The 26,544-nt window shown below is 44.0% G+C and overlaps 2 protein-coding genes across 9 annotated transcripts in view; one reads left to right on the top strand and one right to left on the bottom strand.

Moving 5' to 3' along the window:
• Positions 1 to 4,731, bottom strand: part of ORC4 (origin recognition complex subunit 4) — a 1,582,358-nt gene extending 1,577,627 nt beyond the window's left edge. For 2 of the 3 annotated variants that reach the window (XM_069616509.1, XM_069616512.1), the window contains exon 1: positions 4,404 to 4,725. The gene's annotated coding sequence lies outside the window, so the exon portion shown is untranslated. Of the gene's footprint in view, positions 1 to 4,403 lie in introns of all 3 variants that reach the window. The other variant, XM_069616510.1, reaches the window with a different exon arrangement.
• Positions 4,732 to 5,573: 842 nt separating this feature from the next.
• The window catches only part of MBD5 (methyl-CpG binding domain protein 5), an 802,917-nt gene continuing 781,946 nt past the window's right edge, over positions 5,574 to 26,544 (top strand). For all 6 annotated transcript variants that reach the window (XM_069616504.1, XM_069616508.1, XM_069616506.1 and 3 more), the window contains exon 1: positions 5,574 to 5,911. The gene's annotated coding sequence lies outside the window, so the exon portion shown is untranslated. The remainder of the gene's footprint in view (positions 5,912 to 26,544) is intronic.

Below are 26,544 nucleotides of genomic sequence, written 5' to 3'. Positions count from 1 at the left end.
AGGTGATCGAGAAAATCCATTTAATTACAAACCCATCGCCCTCTTATACACATTGGGGAACATCTTTGCCTCAATCTTGCTGCACCCTTTAAACCAATGGGCGATTGAAGCTAGTTGGCTGGATCCCAGGCAAACTGATTTTGTCAAAGGGGTGGGCACTTCCATCAATCTTTTGATATTAAATGCCCTAAAATTAAGGTCTTAGAAAACCAGAGCCAAGCTCTATATTGCATTTATTGACCTTGAACAAGCATTTGACAGCTAAGTAGAAAGAAGTTATGGGAGAAATTGAAAGATTGGGCTTGTCCATCAGATTTGGTGGAGGCTATCAAAGCGCTGTACTCCGAGACAGTGATTCAGATATGGTTGACATATGGTGGTCTTCTCTCCAAAAAAAACATACATTTAGGGGATTGAAGCAAGGCTGTCCCGCTGCTCCCATTCTTTTTAATGTATTCCTCTCGGATATGGCAGAGAGCGAAGCTGGAGTCGAAGCCTTCCCACCTAAAATATATGGCCAAAATGTCCCTTGGATGCTGTATGCGGATGATTTGGTCCTTTTGGACCAGACACTGGTTTGGGTTGCAATGAATATTAAACCAGTTGGTAACAAATCTGGAAAAGAACGGTCTGCGTATAAATCCCAAGAAGACTAGGCTAATGGTACTGTCTGTTGATAGAGGCAAGAGATCTTCTCAATTTAGATGGTTGGTGGGTCGAGAGATGCTAGAATGTGTGAATCAAATAACATATCTTGGAGTGTCTATTAATTCTAACGTTCTCAAAACTCATTGGATGGAGGTTGTGAGATTGAAATTTAAGAGATTGACAACCCAGGCGTCTATGCTCCAGGAGGAGGTATGGCAACTTTTCTAGAACACCAGTAGTGACCTTTTATAAACAAAAAGGTGATTCCCATCCTCTTACGGAGCTTAGACGGCCTTAAATCTACCGATTCACTTTGGATGGAAAACACTGGCTCTTTACAAGAAGTGTTTCGAAGAGGATACCCCCGCTCCTTTTGGGATATTGAGTAACAGGGAATATGATAAGGGATTGGCTAGTAGAAATTTGGAAACAAAGCTGTTGGGATGAGTTAAGTTTGGACCTATCAAATCAAATCTTACTGATATGATATGATAGGTTATTTATAACGCGCTTAATACCCTGAGGTTTCTAAGCGCGGACCCAGGGATCGAACCCGTGTTGCTCCGTGTAGTCTTGTTTCCTAGACGAGCACACTGCCGCTGAGCTATCCTCCTGGGACAAGAGGATAGCTTCACTGGAAACTACTGATAAGGTTAAGTACAAGATAAAGATCCAGGATTGGATAAACACCCAAGAAAGTAGATTAAAATTCAAACTGTCCCTAAACATGATCTCAGAGAGGAGATCAGTTAATCAACTCCCTGTCTATCTTAGTAAGTTTCTTAGCACCCGGTATCGAAATCGGTTTATGCGCTCAAGATTGAACATTTTGCCTACTAGAGAGGTTCTTGCCTTCCGCAGACAGATAATAAAAACAGAGGGTTTTTGTAGATATTGTACCAAAACTGAAATAATGGAGTCAACTAAATAGTTCATAATGGAATGTCCTGGTTTGGGAGTACTAAGAATTAAGTAGGTTGGAAATGGTTTTTCCTCGATATCACAGGATGAATGATGGAACATGTTTTTAATTGGAGATAATATCTCGTTGATTTTCGCAGTAATGACATTTTTTCAAAAAATTGTAAATTACTGTTATTGGGTGGGAGGAGGGATTATGTGATTGTAGAGATTTTAAGATTTTCATCATATGGATGGATGTTAATTTGATTCTTCTATTGTATATAATGAATTTATGTGCAATGCTCACCAAAGGTTTGTAAAAAACCAAACATAAAATGAAAAACATTTTTTTAAAAATAAAGTATTAATTACAAAGTGTATGCTTTATTTCACCAACAATATAGGCTGCTTGGTTTGGAGGTATAGCTCCTGGAATTTTCAATATGGGTTCCAAAGTGCTACACATCTGTGATCTATTACAACTGTCTGGAGGGGGGGGTGACATGAACTCCAACTAAGTTAAAACAGATTTATTTTTTTTGCACTGTTATTTTGCATCAGTGCATCAACTCAGCCCTGTAAACTAAACACGTGAGGGACAAGTGTTTGTAAATCCTGCAGCTCAGCCAATTACCAGGAAATTGTGCGTTGTTTCGTACACTGGCAGTCTGGCAGACCACAAAACTGTCAGTTAGCAGCCTTTACCATTACAGTTAGTGGCCATCTGATAAGTATGCAATGACAGGAAATTGACAGTCGACGACAACTAGAGCAAACAGAAGCATCTTTCACGTTCTTCAAGGCCCATAGATGACAATGAGAAGCACTTGGTAACAAGTGAAAAAGATATCCCTTGATAACAGAAAGCCTGCTAATATAGCCTCCTGCAGAAGAACATGAGGTTACAGAACTTCACTTCAGATGAACAAAGTGACACGATTGTTAGGAAAGCCGATATGACACATGCAGGGGCAGCCATCTTTTTTGGTTAATCAATAGAAGGCCCGCATGATAGAGGGGAGGAAGGCCATCAAACTTGCCAGTGCAGTCAAGCCGGATGGGCTGGGGAGAGCAGAGTAGCAACAGCAGGAGAAGAGCGAGACAGCCAGGTCCAGCTAAGCAGAGCTAGACACCCCAGAAGGAGCTGTTCCCCTTGAAATAAACCCCTCTCTAAACGTGAGTGACAAATGGATGCTTCCTGTGTGCACGGAGGCTAAAGGCGTGTAGTGCATAGTAGCTTAGTGAGAGATATAGGCTACCCATGCTTTTAAACTAAATACCAATAGTTCTATTATTTCCCCATTCAAACATGTTCTTTGCTTATATGACAGTCTTGTTAATAGGTGTCCTAACATGTTATGTTACACTTGATTTTGCTTGTTTAATGAGAAGAACCCTCAGAAGATAGGAACTCATGTGTCAAGTGTATACTTCATTGCAATGCATCAGAAAGGCGTCTCTTTAACTCTGAGAACTTTCAATTCCCGACTGTGTATGTCTAATCATGTTGATAAGCACATGAGCCTAGGCATGCCTGTCTTTTAGCGCTGAGAGACAGCCTAGGGTTGATTTTACATGAATGACTGATGATCAGGAGTCTGTTTTCACAGCCTCAAACGAGGTGGAGATAAGAGCCTCATAGTCACGCCTAATCCTAGGCAATCAAGACAAATCCTCTGCTGCTCTCGAGCTAGGTCTGCACTTTAAACAATAATCAACTCTGAGTATTTAAGAATGTTATTAAAGAAGAAGAATATAAATGACTGAGTCTGGTCTCTCCTCTTTAGTCCCTTTACATACTGTGTGTGCCAAGTTAAAAGTACAAGCTTTACATGGCATCTGAAAGCTCCAATGTTGTATTCGTAGACACAAATTCTGGTATTGCTACCAATTCTTTATTAAAAAATAAAAAAACGCACATTTCACAAATTTGTCAGAAAGTCACCAGTATCAGAACGTCATCTACTGTGAACAGCTGACCTGCGCGCTACAAACTGACCTTAGTGAGATTAGAGATTAAATTATACAATTGAATGGCCATATTGAAGAAGTTGAAAATCATATCTCATATACAAGACAGAGCTGAAGGCCTGTAACATATGGCAGATGCTGATCACTCAACTGAAACAAGCATGTGCCAATCTTGAAGATTTCAACTGCAGAGACAATATCATACTTTTTGGGGATTCAGGAGCATGTGGAAGGAAAAGATTTGATAACATTTATGGAGAATTAACTTCCAAATTGTTAGGGATTTCTTTGGTAGCCAATTTGAGGTAAAGAATGACACCACGCAATCCAATCAGAAGTCAAACATTTAGAAAAATCCTGAATGATTAATTTAAATGAAACAACTTTGTTCCAACTAATTAACAAAACAATTGAATAGAATATAGCATTAAAACATCTTGTAACATATCGCAAAGGATAAAATCCAATTTTACGGAGCTTCAAATAAATCAGGTTAACTATTAGCAGCATACCCACAACTGAATTTACCAAAATAGTCCGATATCTATAGATGTCACCCCTGCACACCTCTTAACCTTTTCTTTCCCGAGTGCGGTGTAAACACAACATTTCCATTTTGGCGTGGGAGAGCGTTATTTGCTTTGCATGGGCGGGTTAGGGGCTTGGCAGGTGAAGGGACAGATTCATTGGCAGCGTACAAGCCAAAAGGTTGTGAGTTGAGCGGTATGCCTCTGGCGCTTTTGATTATCGGTCTGGGCCACGTAACATTGCAGGGCACATACAAACTATATTAGCTAAACGTCAACGCATATATCACTTAAATATCAAATGCTTCATTCCCCCAGTGCATTGCCATTTAAGTCCCTTAAATACTTTATTACCTGCACGCAGCACACGAGCGGCAGTATCCACTGCCAGATCTTGCTGTGAAGGTTTCCTGTGATCCGTTACGAGAGAAGGGAATAGGCTAGCATCAGATATGCAGCAGGAAACAAGACTGCAAGATTAATCGCTCCAACAGCACAATACACCTTTATGTCACTTGCCCTTTACCAGTTTTCAAGCTGACACACATATGCTCATGCTCACATATGACAAACGTTCGCTTGACAGTCTCTTATATCCTTGCTGATTTCATCCTTTGAGCATGCCAGTTAGTAAATAGTTTCCTATGGCAATGTCCTTCTTTTGTGTCTTTGACAATTATCTACTCCCCCGCCGCCCCACAGTGTGCTGGTAAAAAAAAAATAATAAACTAGTTGTGCAACATTCGAAAAGAAACTGTGTGAGCACTGGATGCCATGCTGGTGGAAGTTCACCAGCGTCCAATTGAGGGGACAGTTCTAGTTAATCGTGGAAAGAAGGAACTGTAATCTAATAGCCGAAATATAATATTTTCCAATTGTCAGAAGATTTTCTACCATTTTTATTTTTCCACATCCTAAGTGCTGTTGTACGCATGTCATTTTTCGTATGTCTATTTCCCAAAGGAATCACATTAAAGTCGTTTTCCACACATTAATGTTTTTACTATATATTTTTGTTTCATTTATGAAATTTGATATTAAAAGAGAAAAAAACAAGACCAAGCAGAACAACAGGATCTCTGAGCAGTGACATACACTTTACATAGCTAGCGTAGAATTAGCTACGCTAGCGCATGAACCTGCATTGTATCAGCATGAGTAAACATGAGATGAGTGCGTGAATAAACGGGTAGTTTTAGTAATGAGCTATGTGACCATCATGGGGAACTGGGAAAGTAACAAGATGATGCATGGGCATGGTTCTAGTATTTAAAAACATTTTATTTTCTACTTATTGTCACTGAATACGACCATGTTAACTCCAATTGCTACATTCCAAAATGGCCACCAAGAAAGTATAGGACAGCACACATATTATGATTTTCTTGTCCTTCTTCTTTCATCAAGCCAGTGTCTACTTCTAGAGGAAGGGATCATAACGCAGCTAAGGTCATTCCTTCGCTCACTCTCTGTCTATGGCTTCCGGGTCCTGAGTGATTACCCTTATGCATTGTGGGACCCCGCCCTCTCGACTCAGACATGCGCAGTGTAGAGACTCCCATCTTTCTCTCTATCCAGAAGACCCAGTGACAGCAACTGATGGGGATTTTTATTTTTATTTTTAAAGGAGCAGAACCCCTTTTTGCCGTTTTCCCCTTTCTAAATTCGGCACCTGATGTACGGCTGGGCTGTCGCTTGGAGCAAGGTACTTAGAGAGGAGCAGAACTACGGAGGTACCCGGATCTCGGAAGCAGCGCAGCCCCTGACCCTGTCTGGAGCCATCTCACCGGGGCAACGGAGCCCCTTTATTACCCTTTATGTTATAGGACTGAAAGGAGAAGTCTCTGGGACAAGAGCTACCGGTGAGCGAGGCAAACCCTGTGCGCACCCAGAAGCTTTCCCCCACAAGTACCATCTATTGTAAAGTACTCGTACTGTACATGGGGTATCTCTCGTCATCCTAATTAAGAGGGTCGGCTACTGCCTCCGTGCGGTAGTCCTATTTGTCCCCCTTTTTAAGATTAATCAGTGTTCGCAGGACAGCCTTCTCGTCCCCAGATCAAATGTTACTTCTGACCTTATTTGGTGCAGTCTGTAGCACTCCCGTCATACAATAACATTCTGTAACCCTACTCACTTGGTTGGCAGTCTAAGACAACCGTCACCCTCCATGGGGCCGCGAATAACCCTCCCTCCCTCAGCAAGGCAGCCTCTTCCTCCTTTTGCTCCACCTCCCTCTGACTTTTCCCCGGGCAGCCTCTCCCTCCCTCTCTCTTGACTCTTTTTTTCCCCCGGGCAGCCTCTGGCTCGCTCCTTCCCTCCCTCTCTCTGACTCTTTTTTTCCCCCGGGCAGCCTCTGGCTCGCTCCCTATATCTGAATATTTTCACCCCCGCCCGGGCAGCAACTGGCTCCCTCCCTCTCTCTGACTCTTTCCCCCCCCCCCGGGCAGCCTCTGGCTCCCTCCCTCTCTCTGACTCTTTCCCCCCCCGGGCAGCCTCTGGCTCCCTCCCTCTCTCTGACTCTTTCCCCCCCCCTGGGCAGCCTCTGGCTCCCTCCCTCACTCTGACTCTTTTCCCCCCGGGCAGCCTCTGGCTCCCTCCCTCTCTCTGACTCTTTTCCCCCCCGGGCAGCCTCTGGCTCCCTCCCTCTCTCTGACTCTTTTTTCCCCCCCGGGCAGCCTCTGGCTCCCTCCCTCTCTCTGACTCTTTTTCCCCCCCCGGGCAGCCTCTGGCTCCCTCCCTCTCTCTGACTCTTTTTCCCCCCCCCGGGCAGCCTCTGGCTCCCTCCCTCTCTCTGACTCTTTTTTTCCCCCCCCGGGCAGCCTCTGGCTCCCTCCCTCTCTCTGACTCTTTTTCCCCCCCCCCGGGCAGCCTCTGGCTCCCTCCCTCTCTCTGACTCTTTTTCTCCCCCGGGCAGCCTCTGGCTCGCTCGCTCCCTCCCTCTCTCTGACTCTTTTTCTCCCCCGGGCAGCCTCTGGCTCGCTCGCTCCCTCCCTCTCGCTGACTCTTTTCCCCCCCCGGGCAGTCTCTGGCTTGCTCGCTCCCTCCCTCTCTCTGACTCTTTTTCTCCCCCGGGCAGCCTCTGGCTCGCTCCCTCCCTCTCTCTGACTCTTTTTCTCCCCCGGGCAGCCTCTGGCTCGCTCGCTCGCTCCCTCCCTCTCTCTGACTCTTTTTCTCCCCCGGGCAGCCTCTGGCTCGCTCCCTCTCTCTGACTCTTTTTCTCCCCCGGGCAGCCTCTGGCTCGCTCCCTCTCTCTGACTCTTTTTTTCCCCCGGGCAGCCTCTGGCTCGCTCGCTCCCTCCCTCCTCTCTGACTCTTTTATTTCCCCCGGGCAGCCTCTGGCTCGCTCGCTCCCTCCCTCTCTCTGACTCTTTTTCCCCCGGGCAGCCTCTGGCTCGCTCGCTCCCTCTCTCTGACTCTTTTTCCCCCGGGCAGCCTCTGGCTCGCTCGCTCCCTCCCTCCTCTCTGACTCTTTTTTTTTCCCCCGGGCAGCCTCTGGCTCGCTCGCTCCCTCCCTCCTCTCTGACTCTTTTTTTTCCCCCGGGCAGCCTCTGGCTCGCTCGCTCCCTCCCTCTCTCTGACTCTTTTTCCCCCGGGCAGCCTCTGGCTCGGTCGCTCCCTCCCTCTCTCTGACTCTTTTCCCCCCCCCGGGCAGCCTCTGGCTCGCTCGCTCCCTCCCTCTCTCTGACTCTTTTCCCCCCCCCGGGCAGCCTCTGGCTCGCTCGCTCCCTCCCTCTCTCTGACTCTTTTTCCCCCCCGGGCAGCCTCCGGCTCGCTCGCTCCCTCCCTCTCTCTGACTCTTTTTCTCCCCCGGGCAGCCTCTGGCTCGCTCCCTCTCTCTGACTCTTTTTCTCCCCCGGGCAGCCTCTGGCTCGCTCCCTCTCTCTGACTCTTTTTTTCCCCCGGGCAGCCTCTGGCTCGCTCGCTCCCTCCCTCCTCTCTGACTCTTTTTTTCCCCCGGGCAGCCTCTGGCTCGCTCGCTCCCTCCCTCTCTCTGACTCTTTTTCCCCCGGGCAGCCTCTGGCTCGCTCGCTCCCTCCCTCTCTCTGACTCTTTTTCCCCCGGGCAGCCTCTGGCTCGGTTGCTCCCTCCCTCTTTCTGACTCTTTCCCCCCCCCCCCCCGGGCAGCCTCTGGCTCACTCGCTCCCTCCCCCTCTCTGACTCTTTTTTCCCCCCGGGAAGCCTCTGGCTCGCTCGCTCCCTCCCTCCTCTCTGACTCTTTTTTTTCCCCCGGGCAGCCTCTGGCTCGCTCGCTCCCTCCCTCTTTCTGACTCTTCCCCCCCCGGGCAGCCTCTGGCTCGCTCGCTCCCTCCCTCTCTCTGACTCTTTTTTTTCCCCGGGCAGCCTCTGGCTCGCTCGCTCCCTCTCTTTGACCTCTCTCTGACTCTTTGCCCCGGGCAGCCTCCCCTTCCCTCTCTGTGACCTATCTCTGACTCTTTGCCCTGGGCAGCCTCCCCTTCCCTCTCTCTGACCTCCCTCTGACTCTTTGCCCCGGGCAGCCTCTCCCTCCTGTTCCTCCTGTTCCTCCTTTCCTTCCCTCCCCTCCCAGGCAGCCTCTCCCTTCTTCTGGGAAAGACTGTGTGAACCCCCTTCACTCTGTGGCAGACTTTGACCCACCCCTTCTGGGGAAGACTGTGCGAACCACCCAACCCCGCTACCTTGCCCTCTTTCCTTGCGGCAGACATCACCACCATTCCATCCTTCATTTCCTCCCTGGTGCAGACTCTTGCCTCCCTCCCTCCCCTCCCTGGGGCAGCTGCTCAAGCACTCCTCCCCCCACACACATGGGGTGCCCCTATCCCCTCCACCCCATTGATCGGCATCTACACCCCCTCCCTTCCGTGGGGCTGCCCCCAACCCTCTTGGGGACAGCGTCACTGCCCGCCCTCCTATGCGGCAGTCTTTCACCTCACCACCACTCTCCATGGGGCAGCCCCTTTGCCTCCCCTTCTCTTCCCCAGCTTCCCCACATGCAGCAGTCTCTTCTTGCCCTGCATCCCCATCCTAACCCACTGGGCTGTCTCTTTCCGACCCTCCCATGGGGCTTCCTCTTCAGATTTCCTCTCTCATCACCATATGGGGCAACCTCTTCACCTTCACCCTTTCAACATGAGTCAGCCTTTCAACACAGCCTCTCCTCTTCTCCTCCACGCGGCAGATAATGTTTGTTTTCAGTTGAAATCCTTCATTTTCTGTAGTAACTGATTCAGCTTCCTTCTCAGTCTTTGATGCATTTCTCTTGTAAAAGGTTTTCTCTGGAAGTCTTTGGTAGATTTGCAACCAGTACATTTAATAAATCCTCCAGTATTCTTGTGGACTTGGATATATGGTTACGCTCCTCCTTAACAACGATTTTGGTTAATAAAATTACAGGGATCCACAAATCTCTTGCTTTCTGCTCCCTCCACTGCCCCTATGGCCCAAACACAACCATAGTTTAAGTTACCATGAATGTAATCAAAATCACAGCAACTCTCATGAAACCCCAATCCCCCTTCATACATGCTGGAATCAGAATATTAAAAAATGGGATTTCAAGGACATGTAGCCATTGACGAAGCTCCTTGTGTTCTATCTTAGGCTGAGGACACCTTTCAAGAAAAGCAGTTGTGAGCGAGGGCTGTAGTATAGATGCAGGAGCAAGCATTGTAGCCGTATGAAAAAGGAACACACACCCGGGCATACATACTGAACGCTGTTATAACTGCATACATACTTGACACTGATTAAACATTTCAAACAAAGCATCTACACAAGAGCACAGGCGTAACAATGTCAAGTTGCAAGTTACCAGCCTTAATTTTATATATATGCACACCCCATTTCCGACTCCAGAAGACTCAGTTTCCATTCACCAATAGATAGTGGCACGTGCATATGTTTTGTAGTCTAAACACGTAGGTAGGCTTGGGGCTTTGCCAAGCTGCAAATCTTATCCAAGTCTCAAAATATGCACTTGTCATTATAGCCAATGGCAGTGAGAAATATGGTATGGTGTGCTGTGTGTGCGCGCATGTTGTGAGTGACCTTTCATGCTTGGCTAGTAGCTGAGAACTAAATCATTCTAAAAGACTGAACATTTAGACCTATTTTAGACTAGCAATGTTTAAAGTTTAGGCACTAAAAGATAAAATGAACTGTCCAGAATCACGCACGTTGCTTAAGTGGTTAAGCTTGGATTTTGTCCCAGTCTGCAATTGACAAGAGTTTCTCCCAGTTCTTTTTGTACAGCGCGAGTTAAGATGTAGCCAGGATCACAGTATCATCTGGTGACAAGTCTGGGTATTGGACCTCCGTTTGTTCCTATGTCTCCATTTGGCTACGCAACCACCTATCCCCACTAATGAGTTATGCTCTTATTTGGGAGTGGTACAGTATTTTCATGCTGGACCCTGCTGCCCATATTTGGTAACCCTCCTTTAGAGGAACCGAGTCCTAGAGTCGCCCTATATTTATGCTGTATTGGGTTTTACAACGAGCACTTCCTGGTTTCTTTTATCACCAAATTCTATGTCCTAATTTGTCAATCTCAGAGGAAAGGCTGAGTGAGCCTTCCTGGGATATGGTACTGTGAATACAAACCTCTGCAGCAAGTCCTTAACACACTGACCATCGTGGCACTCCTCTATATTCACTTCAACTTTGGTTACTGCTTGTGATTATACCCCACAAAGAAAGGATAACACGTTCTACGAATTGTACCATGGGGATCATCACTGGTTGTACCAATGGGAACGCAGAGTGCATTCCAAGATTACTTGTTCAGAATGTAATGTTTAAATAAAAAAAAAACACCCAAACGCTATGTTCAGAGCCTCGGCAGCGCCTTGTAAAATGTAATCGGATTTTATTCATAATTTGGGGTCAATGCCCACAGACCTCTTTGCATCAGGCAGTCTGGTAGAGGATTGGGGGCATGTCCTCTGTGCGTACCTTTTTAAAGGAGTCTATGCTGGCCAGTGGACTTTCTGGCCCAGCGTGCATCGTGTTTCTTTACCAGTGGTGGTTTGGAGTGGGTTATTGAACTGTTTCCCAGCATCCATTGCACGTTCAAGTCTTTCCTTTTCAGCATGTATCGCCTTCTCTCTATCAGTTTGTTAGACTTTATTGTTGGACTTGGTCTCCCAGCTTGCCTTCATTCTTTGGTAGGTTCGCCCTGGGAATTGGATTTCGTTTTTCTTGCATGCATCAACTTATTTCTCAACCTTTTGTGTGATTTGAAAGTGGGTTTCGTCCCCCTCAGCGTGCACCAAATGCTTTAAGTTCATTCACCTCGTCTTTTCCGCATACCTTGCATTAATTAGCTTAGGGGTAAACATTTCACATTGCTAGTTACTAGCCAGGCATATAGTCACTCACCTCCTCTACACTCTATAGGTACACATCACACCATTTCTAACTCGCCATGAGTCAACATCACTTGCCAAAGGCTAGCGTTGAAGGCACAATTTGAGGCCTGCATTGCTTTTTTTTGTCCTTTTCCTGTGGCTTTCATTCCGTGTTTGCCACTCACTTACTTGCTACTGTCACTTCGGCTTTAGGCATGGTCTGTCAGAGTCAAGGTACTTGCTAGTTTCCCCACTCCTCCTTTCTGTTTACAGGCTTGCCGTGGTGTGTGCCTCACTTGGCTAGTCCTTCTTGCACTGTTTCTTTTGGCTTTTCCTTTCTCTTTATCCTTTTCCTGTATTCCCCTCCCACCCACTGTTGCCAGCTAAGTAACTGGGCAATCAACATGGACAGCACTCAGGGATTCCTGGTTTAGTGCCCAGACCAGGAAAGTATTAAATGGAGGTTGCTCTAGGCTTGATCAGATTTGAAAATGCTTGTTTAGTATTGTTTTCGCTTGGTATAAGGCAGCAAGTCTGACTCTGATAAACTACATTTGCCTAAACCAATGTGCTCTAATATGCTGGTGTGCGTACCGATCAAGCGCAGGGCTCTAGTCAAAAAGGCAGCTGCTTCCTGGTTTTTTGGGTTCAACTGGAGCCTCTGTTATCCACGCTTTAATTTGTGCTGGCGTTAGATTAAAAATCCTTGGAGCAGGAGCTGGCTCTAGCTTCTGCAAGTCTGGATTTTCTTTTGACAGGATCCATCGAGGGTCCAGCCTCACAAAGAAGTGCTCAGGACAGTGAACTTTAAATGTAGTAGCAACACAAGAACATTGATTTTGACTGAACCAATCAAATGTATAATAAATATGTACCAGAATAACAATTTGCAACAAACCTTAAATGGTTATATACATTGTGAAGGAATAGTTCACTGAGAACAGATCGATGACTGTGACCAATAAAACAGGTTTTCCTGTTTATAACAGTGTTTTGATTGTGTAAACACCTTGATGAAGCCTGATAAAGGGAGAAACATTTGCATGTAAGTATAGCTCATAAATAGGTTTCCTAGGACTGAAATACAGTACCTAGTGATGCTAGATGGACAGTTATGCTAGATGGACAGTTAATCTACTTTTAATTAAACAATCTTATTTTCACCATCTATAGTCCTGGCGCAGTACTTTGCCTGACTATTTCTGTATTGTTCTTATATTCACACTGACTAAAGTGAATATCGGTCTCGGCAAGGATACATAGATCTGAAAATTATATATCATCTAATTTACTATAGAGCGGCGCACAAGCACATTATTCACTTTATCCCCTAAAGCCAAAAGTAGATTCTTGTAGCTGTTTATCAAGCAAACCAGACTCTTCTGAGCTATATCTAGAAGCTAAATGGCTACCAGGTCCTATCCATTTCCAACTGTGTTGCATGTAACAACGTTGCCCCCAGTACTGCTAAAACATTAAATCTGTATGTTCCTTTGAGATTAACGGGTCAATTTCTTCTGAAGCGCTCACTGGTAAATTTCACCTGTGGAGGAGATGGGTGATGGGTGATTCTCTCTGATCTTAGTGCCTCTGGTAATTCGTCTAGTCTGAGATCATTCCTTACAAGACTTCTGACAACAAATTAGTTTTGAATCCTCTAGTATACCTTGCTGAATCTTTTGCTATTCCTAGAGACCATTTGAGTTTACACGGTTCATTGATTTTTAATTGTAAATCAAAATCTACAAGCTGATGGACCACCTCTTCCCCCAATACCCCAACCGCAATATACCCATCCCCACACTTGCAAGCGTGGAGCTCACCCAGCAATACAACCCCCACCTCCCTCCACAACAGCCCTTATGCCCTCCTCTCCAGCTTGGCAGCAGTGCACAAACTACCTCCCCAACATTACTGAACTGTTTTTCCTCCTCCAACTATTTTCAGGTTGACTTACTTTACTCAATTTGCCCCAATGGCATTGTTCCTGACCCACTCCAATACCAGTCTTTGTTGCAGAGATAGCGAGTGAGGTGTAACACGCCTTGATGATGTTGCATAATGCTACTGGTTATCATTTCTTTAGGAAATGGGGTGAACCTGGTAGCTATTTGTCCTTTAATACCAAGATATAATTGTGTGTGGAGGAAAGGGGATCCACGTGAAGGAACCGTTTTCATACATGACTCTGAGATCGAAATTGCAATTTGTTGACCAGGAGCAAAAAGCAGCGGGTGCATAACCAGTTAGGCAGGAGCTACCTCCTGGAGAACCAGGAGCTAGTACGTAGTGCGCAGCAAATCACTTTGTACCAGATGAAAACTCTTACTTTTTGTCCATTTTATACTATCCAATATACTCATAACTGTCTCTTATGTGTGTTCTTATTCTCCATGTGCGTACATTCCCAAACAAACAGTTAATAGTTGTATTCAGCATAAGAACTATTTCACACATGCAAATAAACTTTATAAAAATGTAATCATTATATACATTCATATTCACTTTAATAAAACATCTCTTATAAAATATCACAATGTAATTTTCATTACCTGATAGCCACCCCCATTTCAGATTTTGCTTCAATGACTTTCCAAACATTAAACAAAGCAATCAAAGAAATACTACATGAATTAAGGTAGAACTTCCAGAAGTCCTCTTGATATAATTCCTCTAGCCTATGTACAAAATGAGCCAATAACTTCTTATGTTCCATATTCTTCCAAGAGGTCAAGATATGTCGAGCTGTTTCCATCACTTCGGAATTTAGACAGATTCGACATGTACATAATTCTTTGAATAAACCCAATTGTTGCCCCAAGGTGGACATACAAGCAACTGATCCAATCTTAAAAGAAGGCAACATCTCTGCACTGAGTTTTCAGGGCTTTTAATTAAATATTGTTGCGGTGTCAAAAATCTATAATATAACTCCTAGTGCTTCCCTTTTTAGACTTTCCAAGTGATTAGTTTGCAATCCAGTCCAATGCTTTGACTTTGGTTGCAAACTCATCTTTTAACTTGAAATAGTCCAATGACCAGTCTGGCGTCCAATGCAGAGAATCAAACAAGTCCAAAGGGTGCTTAGCCCATTCATATAGACCATTTCGCTTAATTTCATTGTGCATTACTTGGCCCATGAGTTTTAGCAAAGGACACTGAGGATCCTCCCACACCTTTATCAATGTACCTTTTCTCCTCAGGATTTCTGAACGAATGGAAGAAAACCAAAACTCTAAACGTATATGCTCAATTGGAATAAAATGTGGAGGCCAAATAAGGAGTACCAAAATCTTGCCTCTATCCTTTTTAACCATTGCAAATCCTGTGTATATGCCACCTCAAGCGCATATATACTGCAGGAAAAATATTCTGCTTTTAAAGTTTTATAATGCCTGCTTAACTTTAGCCAGCTCTATTCAACGCAAACATTTTTATAAGGATAGTTTGTGCCCTAGCTTTGCCTTCTTGATTTTGGCAGATTTGCCCATATCCATCTTCAATCCTAGATATTTGTATACTATGACGCTTTATGCCTTCTGACAACCTTGGAGAATCAACTCTGTAACCCCTTCTATACCTCAAACTTCGTCTTTTCCAAGGTCATGACTATATATCAGTATACCTCCTCCGCAATTCCTTGGCTGCCCTATGGAGACTCACCAACGTGTGGTCAAATACAATGTTGCCAGCCAATCAACCTGGATAACCCCCCCTCCCCCCAAACCCCCCATCTTCGGAGCACAGAGATTAAGCACCATCAGAGAACCTGGTAGGTCTGAAATGTACAGGTTGAGCAAGAGTGGGAAGAGCACACACCCCTGCTTAACCCCACACATGGTGGCCATCTGGCAAGTACTCGCCCTGCCTCCATCCAAACGGACGTATACAGATGTTTCTTCATGCAGCTGTCTGAGCAGCCAATAGCCATGGGGGAATACTGATTGAACTGAGCCTCGCCCATAGCTTTGCTTGAGCTACAGTATTGAATGGGAGGGGGTGGAAACCCCTACATCCATTCTCCTAGCAAGAGTGTCGAACAACTGTAAAACAACAATACATTATGTATAGTGGACGATCCAGCCCTAAAACCGGTCTGAAACATCCCCTGAATGTTACATACCTCAATCCATTCCTGCAAAGCTTTCAACAATAGAAGTGCAAACAATGTTTCCAGTGGCGTCCAACATGGACAATAGATGATGGCTTGCAGGAGTTTTCCTGTACCCTTTCTTGAACACTGTGATTAATTGTCGCCCTGAACCAGGAATCACCCCAGAGACTTTTCTTTTAGAATGTTAGTCAGGCCATTAAGGCCAGTCGCCCTAGACCGTTTCAATTTTAGTATCTTGATGATCAGATTGTCTTCATCAGATGTCCGCTTAAAAGGAATGCTTGGATTCACTGCCTGTATCTCAACCTGGCCCACACTACCTCTAATTGGCAACATATGCAACCCACTCAGAAGCAGGAGTTGGATTTAGTACACATTTATTATGACCTTTTTATATGGTCCAGTGTTTCCCAGATCAGTTTAATACCCCCCCCCCCAACACCAGGATTTTCAACCTATTATCCCATTGTGTTTTTTAAAAAAGTTATAATGCCTTGGCCAATTAGTATAGTTATTTTTTTGCGCCTCTTATTAGAATATGACCTTCCTTTTAAATCGGTTACATCATGGCATATGGACCTGATTCTTAATCTTAATGCCCGTTTGGCGTTCCTAATAAATTTGTCAAATGCAGATGAACCCCCATTCTTAATATGGAATGCTGCAGGAGCATTCACCCTAGCAAACTTAAAGGTCAATTCAGTTATCCATGATTCACTCTCGTCTGGGGTTTTATCAATAAATTGTCCCACCTCAAATTCGGTGATTTTTGCCATGAATCTGCTAATTCTGGACAGATTACCTTAAAACCAACTGATCCGATTAAATCCGTTATTAACCCAGGCCCCGGCTTTAAACATTGTATTGGTATTAAGAGACAAATCAAATTGTAATCTTACCGGGCATTGATCAATGTTCTCATTAGCCATGAGGTTGAGGCGTCTCACATAAACTCCTGAGAATAATATACATAGTCAATAATTGCCCGCTTAGTACCTGCATGCCAAGTGTAATCCACTGAAATATCTCCCCTGGTTCTACCATTGAGCATGAATAAATTGCACTCCTGCATAAATGTAGACCAAAGCTGGCCGCCCCTATTGGTTTTGGGTTGAGATTAGATCGATCAGCACTTTACCCATTCATTTGCTTCCAATTCAGTTGCATCTTTACAATATTAATTCAGGTTCCCCGCCAGTGAACTACTATCTGTATCTTACATCCACCATGAAACAATTGCTTTGGTTACACTAGCAAAAATATCCAGTACATTTGCCACCTGGAGGTTCATAAACATTTAACAAAATAATTCTTTGTACACCAGTTTGATTACCAAGAACTAATTCCACAGCAAGAATATTTTTTGTGTTGCAGGAATCATTATTTCCTTAGACTAGAGACCATGGGGTCTGACCAAAAGACCCTTCTTTGCCTTATTCTGGAAGACCACATATCCTTCAATGACCAGATCACCAGTCACCCAGTTCCCCTGTAAAATTAAAATTTTTGATGAGTGCAGCAATTCCAAAGAACCTATTTGGTCAAGCAAATCTTTGTAGTCTCGGTTGTTTAGGTCAAAACATCAATTCATTCATTGTTCAATATAGCCTTTGGTAGGAATTCCACAAACCGTTTCCATCCTTGCACGTTATCCATTGGCTCACCGTACGGTACACTGGAGTTGATTTAGTAGCCCTCAACTGCTTGCTTGTGATCTTTGTTAGATTCTTTAATACCCAACAATTTGTGTTTTGCATACTTCAAAATAAAGCCCAATTTCATAAATTGGGCCTCAAATCCGCCACTTTGTGTGAAGCACAATAGACTTCTGTTGTACTATTTAAGACTTCTTCCATAATCTCTTCATGTCCAGATCCACAGCACCTAAAAAGCAAAGAGCATGAATTTTCTGATATAGATTCAGGAGCACTGATCCATTGATCACTATCACTTTTTGAAAAATATTCTTAGTCCATCACCTTTTCAAATCAAGAGGACAAACACAACTATGGAATGCACAACAATTGTTTGGTCATTACAAATGTGGATCGTGCACAATGTGCACCTACTCAGAAAATGGCAACATTTCATTAAAATTACTAAATGGAAAAGACTGTAAAATTGAAGACTTCATCAACTGCAACTCTGATACAGAACCATGTTTTTATCCTACAAAAATCGTTGGAATCAGAATGTTGAAACAATGAAAAATGCTCTGCTAAAACAGTTAACAAGTTATTTATTAAAACTTTATTTCTTTTTGTTTTGCAAAAACCTTTACAAATATATAATCAATATTTCAATCAAATAAGTTAACATACAAATTACATACTCTGTGTATATATGCAGAATACTTAATAATAAACCCAATTATGGATTATATTTGTACATTTTATGCATAAAACATGACGTAGATTTTCCACACTCAAACACATGTCATGACAGCATAGATGCTCCATATTAAACACTGACTTAGAATAATTGATTTCCTCCTTTTACCCTTCCTTCCCTCCCCCTCCCTCACAACTTCTGTCAACTCATATGATCATACCAAATGATTTATTCTTAAAATAATTATCTGGACAATTACAAACTATGGGTTAACACAACAACAAAATAAGAATGTTGGATCTGATATTAGGGTATTGCACAAATGTCTCAGCTGAAAAGAAAATACAATATTTGCTTTGCTTAAAATCTGCTCTGAAGTCCATACAGAAAGAACACTGAATTGTTCAACATTAAACGATTCAAATTTAGAATTCTGAAATGAAGTTCATATCACTTTTATATTTAAAAAACAGGACGGTCCTGAACCAAAATGGCATAAATAAACCATCATCTTTATTATTGTTCCAAACCAGGATCAACGCGGTTATCATGCCGGTTCTCCATCCACTTTACCTTTTAAGACAACCATCATACAACCAAGACACAGAAATGACCCCAGAGTAAGAATTTAAGCTACTGGCACTTCCATCTTTAGCGTATAGACTCGTATTTACAATTCACTTTTATGAATCGTCATGCTTTCACTAACAGGGCACACAAGACCTTTAAAGGCAATATAGGAGCTACGTATAAAGCAGTTTACCAGGCAGCTCACAGCATTTTAAGAAACTCCAAAGAAATATTGGGAGATATATAAATCCACAACATTGTTCTCAACAGTAATACGAATGTAAGTAAAATATGCATCTATAAGTAAGCAAATATAAAAATGAGGACCTAAATAATAATTGTCACAATACAGCGAATATTTTGTTCAGGTGTGTAAATGAGGGAAAGCTTAAAGATGAGCGGTATATACCGCACATATACAGATAACTAGATCCACAAGATGTTCTATCATTGTGTTCAGCCTCCCACTATATCGGAAGAGTCTTTCACATACAAAGTATCAAAAATGTTGTTGAAATAAGCTTAGACAAGTGGTTATTGTAGGTAGCGTAGTTGACCATGGCTCTCTCTGAATTTACGTTTAAGGGCTCAACGCTAAAATACCCATTCACTTGAAATACCCTCCTGAAGAACCAATTACAAAATAGTAGAAATGCGTGTTGAGAGATCATTAAGAGGCACCATTCCTAATTGGCAGCACAATAGAGTCATAGCAACAATCAATTGCCACAATTGTTATAGATGTGAAGTAACATAACAAACAAGTGGGAACATGAAGAAGCACCATATGGAATTGGCACCTAAAAAAAGTCACAAAAGGACTACTAAGAGGCACCATTCAAAATTGGCAGCACAATAAGGAACTAAAGCAACACAAAATGGCAATTGATGTGAAGCAACATCTCAATAATAAACAAGTGGGATCTTTAAGACCATTGCTACTAATGTGAAGCAACCTTACAGAGACCAGCAATAGGACAATTTATTACCAAGTGATTTCAAACAACTAGTCAACAAAGTCAAAAATCATTAGAGACTTCAGATATAAAGAGAAAACTAACTCTGTCTCAAGAAATCCACGCAATTCCACAATTTAAAAAGTTAGCCAAATAAAAACAGATTGAAACACATACCTGTATGATTGATTTAATTTGGCGCAATATAAGGTGATTTAAACTGTCATAATTATTCATTTCATTTGGCAGACTCAATGTGTTAATTACTATATTGTTGCAGCCACAGGGATTATCCAAATCTAAGATGGCTCCCACAAAGGGCTCACTTCTAGATTGCCTAAAGGCTACAACTTACCTTTTCCATTTCTCTGAAGTATATACTGGATATTGCCAAAATGGCAGGTTCAACTTGCCCCAAGGCATTGTGTGCTTCATTGCTGAGCACTTTGGTGGGTTTACTTTTATTGCTGAACTTCTTTTGATGTTTCATCCTGGGTGCGGTGTAGAGCATCTTTCAATCACTGATTCTGTACTAATAGCGGAGTCGGATACTACACTGTGATCACTTAATTTTTTTTTTGTTGTTTTGCCTGATTGCCAGTCTGTTTCTCCCGCAAATGGCAGTGCAGAAGAGTTCAATATTTTTTGTTCCCTTTCTCTCTTCCGCCTCAGCCTGCTCCAATGATTGAATTTGTCTTATTAGGCAGTTCCTCCACATTTGTCCCCCTCCCCCCCCCAATTCTGCCACACCCCTTCTTTCACTTTTCTGCTTTTCTCTGTTGGGTTCTCAGCTGGCGATGCTGTTTAAAGGTTAGGAGTACATCAGCACTTCCCATCTCGTTCACGTCTGCCTGCAAGTCTTCAATTGACTTATTTTTGTGCTCTATTGGTTCTCGAGAGGCAAGCGCTTCCCCTCCCCTCTGCTACATCTTTCACATTCTTCAAGATTAGGCTCCAGCTGGGCAAACGCTCATATTTGTGTTAACATTGTTTCAATCTTCATGTGTTCCCTTGTTGGGCCATTTCCTCATTTAATCTACCTCCTAATTTAAAATTTTTAGCCAATTGCACCGTAGAAATTGTGGTCAACGGGTCCATGTAAGACTCTGTACTTAGATTAATTTGTTCTTTGCTGAATCTGGGTACAATAATGGTGTAGTACTCAGTCTAGTAGCCTGTACTGGTGTTACCATTGTTGCTTGGCCACCATTTACAACTATTCTCAGTGAAGAATTAATCAGAAATTGTGTGTTGTGTACTGTGATGATTCACTGGGCCCTGTCCCTTCTCCCCAGAGGGAAGCCCTTTCCTATGAGGCTATGGAGGTGAGGCCGCTACTCAAACGATGAGGACGTACACCTGGAGAAAAGCCTCCATAGAGCCCTGTCACAGAACCCCCTACTCTCATGGTCAAAACATTCTCCCACCACCCATAGTGGAACCATGTGTTATTGTAAAGCCATGACTGTGACAGTGTAGATCATACTGGGATAAAGAACATGAGAAGCCATATACAAAACCACCCAGGTACTGCAACGAGGTGGCTCACTGGCGACATGAAGAGTGCCAATGAGATATCCAAGATGGCATTGAAATTCCATGAGGGCAGAGTACAATATAAAGTAGAAAGTAACAACGGATTAGAGTGCCCTCCTCGCAGAAGAAAGCAGCATGCATGTCCTGCCCATGACATTCAAACGGGGAGAATCAAAGGCATGGACAAACTGTTCCTCCAGGTGGAGGCCGCAAAATACGGCACGCTGCTACAATGTCCCAGGAACCAACTCTACAGAGGGAAGAAGCTATCGAGGGGATGGTGCGATGGTAGAAAGGTGGACTGTGAGGTCTGGAAACAGTGCTGAGACCACCAGCTGGAGCCTGTAGCTGAACTGTGGATGTGTCTGAAATCACTGAGTATTAGAATGAATTTCTAAACTCTACCCTTGTGGACAGATTACCCTGGTGGAAAGATATTTAGCAGGCCACCTCTGTTAGCGAAACAGGGGACACCTCTGGGAAGATAGCCAGACCAATTCAAGGTAGCTTGGAGAGCAGTCAAGACTAGGTTTCAGGAGGAGGGGGGGGTGATCAGAGGCCCACAATGAGCACACACAATGAAACTCCAAGAATTACCATTGGACAGAAGTGTACAAAATATACTATTTATTAGGGGTCCAAGAATCAACACAAATTAATGAAGAAAAATGTAAGTAAAATACCACACAAGCAAGACACTATGTAAAATATATGCAATCACTATTGTCAATGCAATAAAGTTAGTAACTCCACCAATACCTATAATTGAAAAGGGTGAATAATAGTTTGACCATAGACAAACTTCAGAATTAACAATCCTAACTTTAGAAGTCCAGCTCTACGATGAATGGAGTATTAGATGTGCGCATAAAAGTTTGCGGTCGTCGAGTGGGTCTGCTGCGATGAACAAAGCTATTCCCAACTTTAAGAGGAAGCAGAGGTCACCCAAGCCAAAGAGAACACCAAAAAGGATCTTCTGTGTGTAAAAGTATATGGGACGACAAGGGGCCACTGGTAAATCACTTAAATACTCTCTGCCCTTAGCTCGGTTTTGGTCCAAACTTTGCAGGTCTGGAAGCGGTTGTCGGGGGTTCGATTTCCCGCCCTAAATTCGGCTTCAAGATGCACAGGCTCTGCGGATGCAGGTCTTGTGTGGGACAGGAGCTGTAACTCTCGAGTTCAGTTTATGAAGGAAGAAAACACTGATGCAGCTGGTCTCTGGGCACAAGAAGGAATGTGGGAAAACGGCCTTCAGCGACCATCACTGTCACACAGTGACGCTGGGGCTCCCAACTCTTCCGATCTAGTGTACATTGTATCTTGCAACCCAAATCGGCTGGGATGACGAAATTCGGGTGCTTTGCAGTGCAAGCTAGTATCCCCCACAGTCCCGAGTAAAATCTCGATGTGGCGACACTCCTGCACAGTAACCCAGGTTTCAGCTAGGCAGTCCACTAGATGGCCAAGGGACACTCCCAAATAAGCTCTTTTGCAGTGCAACCAGGAGGCGTCGAGTGATGAGACCCACCACTCCAAAATTCTGAAGCACCGTTGCAGGTCTTCTGAGATCGAGTGCAAAGCAGGGCTCCATTGGGACAACAGGCTTCGATTGCCATCCTTTGTCTGCGTGTCTTAGGATCTTCCTTTTATTCTTCTTGGCCCTTTGTGGATACTTGACTCCGTCTCCAGGTCGGTTCTGACCTGATGCTGATCTACTGGTCTACATTCAGTCCCCCTCCTTATATCCGAATCTGACGAGTTCTCGCACCCGCTCAGCCAATGGGAAGATCTGCCCAACTCATGCAAACCAGCAGTGGTGCAATTGGGGACCACTGGGGTTCTCATGTCCTCGTGCACACCAGACATCCTGGCACCAGAAGTGTGGATTGGGACCAGACTGGCCCAGCCCACTTCCTGGGTAACCACACATGAAAAGCAGTAGCCTGCGAAAAGAAGCACTTTTTGGAGGCAACTTCATGACCAAATAAGGAAGTCCTGTGCCACGAAGGCCAAAGAACAAAATGGTCAAAGGAACAGACAAAAGACCTTGTGGCATTGCCATGGCTGACTCTAGCCACAGTCATGAGCCAAACTGGATAAGCACTGTATGGCTTGATATAAAGTTGCAAAAATACAAAGGAAAGCGTCTGCTGCCACTAGTCTGTTCCTAGGCGCACTGTACAATCACCACAAAATCATTTGTGGATGTCTAGGGTAAAAACAAGGACTCCATTGCGTGGTACAGTAATGTACTTTGTGGCATGATAAAACGTTCCTAAAGTGGCAACAAGGTTGAAAGACAGAGAAACCAAGTTTCTCAGTACTGACAGCTTGAGGGACGTGTCATTTTCCCCGTAACCATGAGCGAATGCCCAGTGGTGTACAAATGAAGGCTATGCCCTGTGTCGGGTCAGGATACTCTAACAAAAGCTAAAAGGTTTGGGGGAGGAGGGGGGTTCCATAATTATGGCTGGGAAGTTGCTTTCAGAGAAACCTTTCCTACCACCCAGGAAAAATCTGACCCGTGTCTCAAACGATAAGACCAGGAGGGGTCTGGAAAGCCAAACCAAGAAGCCGGAGTGCATCAGGCGTTATCTCCCTTGCCACAGGGTAACTTTTGATTCACTCTGGTTCAACTGTATGGTTTGTCATCGCCTTGGTAAGCCAAATACCACTGCTCAAGCAGAGTGAATAGAGAATCCTCTCCCTTGCCGCAGTGGTCAACCCAATACCATTGAGCAAGCAGACTGTCACGAGTCACCACCCTCATTGCAGTAGTCTACCCAATACTGATGCCCTAGTAGATTGGAACGGGAGCCATCTCCCTCATCAGAGTGGTAAATGGAAGCCAAATAAGGCTATGGGTTTTTTCCACTTCCTGGAAGGAGTTAGTCTAATACAGTTTTTCTGCAGGAGTGCTTAAGGACCCCTGTGGAGAAGTTTTATAGAAGGTCCAGGAGACGGGCATCATTCCCCTAATCCTTTCTGATGGAACTTTGAAGGAGTTGCTTCTACTATAAGATGCAAGAAAGCAACCAGGAGAGTGGGAGGCATTCTGCTGAAGGAAACGAGAACCTCACTTTAAAGACTTGTTGATAGTTTTAGGGTTAGATTAAGTAGTTTCTGACTGAGTATATTTAATTTTGACAGACATTCTGACAACTCTCCAAAGTTTTCCTAGGTTGAGGCAGGGCAAGCCCCTTGGGAGTAGAGAAAGAGAGAGGTCTTTATTTATTAAAGGTTTGTAGGCCACAAGATTACCCCTCCTTGTCAGTCTTCTACACCCTCACAGTATAGGTATAGAATTTAGCTGGCATGTGACTTTTTTTTTTTAACGGCTACAAAGTTGCTTTTAACTTGATTTTGTGCACCCTGCACTGTAGCATCTTGCCTTTTATTAGAGGTGGGGGCTTCCCTTCCCTTAGTGTATTCATCTCTGGATTTCAAGAAGGATTCACCTGGAGCTCAGTTGGGGATACAGTTCTTTACAAAGTTCTCTGCCACAGATGGGCTTTTTAGTGTTTTCAGTTGTGTGCGTTTTTTTTTTATTATTTTTTTTTAAGTGTCTGTTTTTGTAGAACATTGGTTGGGCATGCTTCTATTTTTGTACTACTGTACTGTTTGTGTTGCAACTGTATCCTCTTGTGCACCTTCTCAAGAGTACGGTGTGCCCTCCCTTGGCCCATGTTACCAAAAGAGGTGAAGGGGGCTTGCCTGTTTCACCTTTTTATGATTGGGGATCATTCCTGCTTTTGTAGTAGTGTGGGTTGAGTGGCCATTTTAGACCCTACTCTTGCTGTGCTCCTGCACAGCAGTAGGTTTCATCACTCGTATGAGCAGGAACTCCCAAGAAGCAACAATTTTACCTGCTGCCCCTCAAAGCAAAACTATTTTTGTGTAAAACGAGCAGATCTTAAAATAATTGCTAGGATCAAACGTCCCAGATCCCCCATCTCTTTTGTCTTTGTGCCCTTTCCCATAAATAGCATTCATGGAAGAAAAGGGCAAGCAAAAGGCTAAGAAGGCCGTTGGAATGTGAGCACTACTGTAAAATGAAATGGCCTGTCCTGTATCACAGTATCATCCAGTGAGCAAAGGCAGGATATGGACCTCTGCATTATGGTCCCACTGTCTTGAATCTGGCTACCTAATCACCTCTCTGCTTTCTGTTGGATGTGGCTGCCCAATGTTTGCAACCCTGTTGGAAGAAGGGAGCAATAACCCTGCACTATGCTGATGTTGGGTTTTATAACATAGTTTCTGTTGCAAGTACTTTGTTTTTGTAGCACAATAGGTGTCGGTATCATGAAGGCTTGTATACAGAAGTCAGTCGCCTCCTACAGAGGATAGGTGGTGTCTGGTTTTCTGGAATTTGGTATTGTGATGTGCCATATGATGACCTATATGCAACAAGTGCTATACACTGGGCTATCTTCTGAACATCATTGCACTCAAATCAATTGCATTTCAACTTTTTTGTGCACCATAACCTACTCCAGAAAGTAACATGAAAATGTCAGTTGTGCTGTAGTGTGAACACGCACATTATGTATTGCAGTGAAGATGGTGCCCATTACAATACCAATTAATCCGATTGGAACATGGGTGGCAACAGCAAGGCAGCAACTTCAGCAGTGGCCAGTTCCCATGTTTTTTTTTTTTGTAAAAAAGAAAATATTCACTGACTTTGCATCAGACAGCCAGGTGGGGGCTTATGCCTACCCAGTAAGCCCACTCTGAGCTCTGAAATGTGAATGGGATTAATGGTATTGTATCCAGTCAGGAAAGTGAGAGGGCTATGCCTTCCTAGTATACACAAACCAGATTCTGCCATGCCCCCGACAGTCGCCTTTCTGGTAGCAAGTGCATTTAAATTTTTATTGCATTTTTTTTGTAAACAAGTTACCTTTATACAACATTTCACAAAGAAAGGGGGAAAAAACGAATTTCATCAAATCTCACAATATACCTATAAGAACAACATAAATAAAACAAAATACATATCCAACACTGCTAAAAAATCCACTATACTCTAAACGACATTGGCAAATATATATTAGCTGCGCAAGTGGCACCCAAGATGAAGTGGATGGGAGGAGACTCTAAAAGGCTGGGTGGGAATCGAGCAAGGCGTAACTACTATCCCACTGGGAACGCTACATGCACTATGCGCACAAGTCAGGGGAGCAGAGGGACACCTACTGGAAACCACCTGAGTAAAATGGAGGGGCTGGGACGAAGTGCTCTGAAGACGCCACATTACCCCAGGCCTGGGACCATTCACTCCAATGGCACATAATCAAGACCTTGCCCCTGGGAAGAGAAGTAGATTCTGGGATAGTTTGGGCAAGCGTGGACACTCTACCTCAGAGACTCTTACCGGGCAGGAAACCCCCTCACATTTGAGGAATGCAAGAAGACATTTGGATTGTGAGAGAGAGACCGTTATACATATATACAAATCAGACAAGGGATATCCCAGAAAGAGGTCAAGCATGCAGCCTCCAGACCCCCCGATAGGTCTGCAACTGACCCTTCAGTAGGAAGGGATGAGGGGTGCACTATCCAGAATATACACATTATTGGACAAAGCTCAAATGGGAGATCAACTCTCATACAAAGACAACTGGGAGAGGGATTTGGGCGCCCCTATTACGGTG

Source organism: Ambystoma mexicanum, chromosome 9 (genome assembly GCF_040938575.1).
Source record: "Ambystoma mexicanum isolate Mex_15411 chromosome 9, UKY_AmexF1_1, whole genome shotgun sequence".
In the NCBI taxonomy this organism is placed as follows: Eukaryota; Metazoa; Chordata; class Amphibia; order Caudata; family Ambystomatidae; genus Ambystoma; species Ambystoma mexicanum.
Note: the sequence above shows the minus strand (reverse complement) of the source record. Positions and strands in the feature narration are given on the sequence as shown.